At 45.1% G+C, this 2,050-nt stretch overlaps 1 protein-coding gene across 1 annotated transcript in view; it reads right to left on the bottom strand.

The window, feature by feature from the left end:
* noc2l (NOC2-like nucleolar associated transcriptional repressor) overlaps nt 1–2,050 on the bottom strand; it is an 87,269-nt gene that overhangs the window by 64,246 nt on the left and 20,973 nt on the right. The gene's annotated exons all lie outside the window — the stretch shown is intronic.

Below are 2,050 nucleotides of genomic sequence, written 5' to 3'. Positions count from 1 at the left end.
GTGAGTCACGTTTGTTTTAACCAGGGATACATCTTTTTAGCTTTGATCTTTAACCGGGGACAGAAATATTAATGATAATCACAAAGTCTCATTGAATCCTGAGCAAACGTTTTAATAACATCTAAAGGGAGGGGGTTATTCTCTATTCTCCGACAGCCATCCTGTGAGGTACCGTCCCTGCCCCCTTGTTCAGAGCTCAGATTCTGAGAGCAATATCCTGTGCAGTCACGTGCCCCGGCAGTGTGTCGCACACACCCAGCTCACTCCCTCTGTGTTGACAGATGCAGCCAGACAGCTGCCCGTTCTCACTTTACGCCTGCGCCTCCCACCTGTGTGCTCGGGCAGTGCTGGAGCGTAGAGGGTGTCCGGGGATCTCCGAAAACTAGCCCCCCCAAGCCAAATCACAACCTCACAAGTCTCGCCACAGCAGATCAGGGGTGCGCAGCCTTGGTCCTTAATTAATCTAGGGCACAAACTGGCTTAACTGCACCACTGTAGCAAAAGCTTTTCGAAATCTTTCGTTGCAGGAGACTTCCAAACCCTGCATGGGGTGTAAGTCTTCAGAACCAGGTTTCTCGTATAACAAATATATTATTTTTATTTAAAAGGGATATTGCTGTTTTTACATTTTTGTATATTTACAAAAAACATTTAAGAGAGATTGAGCATTCTCCAAAAATGTTTTAAAGCCTTCTTTGAAAGAAATACTACAGCTGACACCCATTTGCAGGAATCTCAGATATAAGCTTGGAGGACTCTGCCCTCAGATTTTACGCCTGTCATTTTGTGCTTGGACCACACTAGCAGGATGACCACATTCGTGCTCCGACATGTGTACTCTAATGAGTTTACAGCCTGGGCCCACAGACACTCAGGCACTGGAGAGGAAAAAGCCTTGTTTGATCATAAATATCCTGCCTGAGTGTTTTCCTTTAAAAGTAACTGCTTTCCTATTTTAGTCCAGTTTTTAAATCATTATCGCCTAAAGGCATCCCCGTTGTTTTCTTTTTGTAAATTTCTGAGAGACTGAAATTCGCACATGGTATGAAACATGTAAAGCTGAAGTCAACAAACTTTTATTTTCCCCCAAAAGTAAATGCTTTTTTTTTTAAATGTTTTATTGATTTACATGATTCCTTACTAGAACTGTGTGGCCCACCGAGTTCTAAGCAAGGGTTAATTCTAGCAGAGTGCAGTGAAAGTTTAGTTAAAAGAACAGTGAAGCAAAGTGAGATGCTGCAAAGCAGACTTAATGTGAAAATATGCAGATTGACCACAAAATGCTCCCACAGAAGAAATCCCAGCTATGGCTAAAAGGGTATATTACTCAGAATTTAAAAGTGCCATGCTTAGGAACTACTTTTATCCTCCTAGATTAATTTAGATAGCACAGCAAACGAAGATTACCCAACACATCCTTGACCATTTTAATTTTCTGCCAGCGGTCCTTCTTCATGGCTGTGCTACTGTACAGGTGTAACAATGCTGGAAGCTTCAAGAAATGTATAAGACAGGCAAGTTTAGAACAGATGTAGCTGCTGCAGAACGTTTTGTCATTACGATGACGAAACACCCGAAGGAAAGTCTAGCACATCACAGGGCAGTTTTCATTAAGCCCCCTCTTAACAGTTCGCTGGCTTGGCAAAATACAGGAAACCCTTCCGGAGAAGTGCTCAGGAGCCTGGCTGTGGTGAAGCATGTGTGCAGGGGACCTGCCCCCACATGAAAACAAACTTCCTGCACAGCCCCCCGCTGAGCTGCCTTCCACAAATCATCCTACCCTGCCATCCGTTTTTCTGGCTGCTTCTTCCAGTCCAGGGTCACCAGGGAGCCGGAGCCCATCGCGGTAAGCCACGCGCACGAGGCAGGGAGCAGCGGGATGCCAGTCCCACAATCACAATCACAGACACACATTCATGCCAGGGCCCAGTTTCCCAGCAGGCTATTAGCCAACATGTATGTTTCTGGACTGTGGAAGGAAACTGGAGTATCCCGAGAAAACCTAGCTTTTCCCCCGAGTAGCAGAAATTTCGATTGCAGATGTGCCACA

The sequence above is a fragment of the Lepisosteus oculatus genome, chromosome 25 (genome assembly GCF_040954835.1).
Source record: "Lepisosteus oculatus isolate fLepOcu1 chromosome 25, fLepOcu1.hap2, whole genome shotgun sequence".
Classification (NCBI taxonomy): domain Eukaryota; kingdom Metazoa; phylum Chordata; class Actinopteri; order Semionotiformes; family Lepisosteidae; genus Lepisosteus; species Lepisosteus oculatus.
This window is presented reverse-complemented; position numbering and strand designations above follow the sequence as displayed.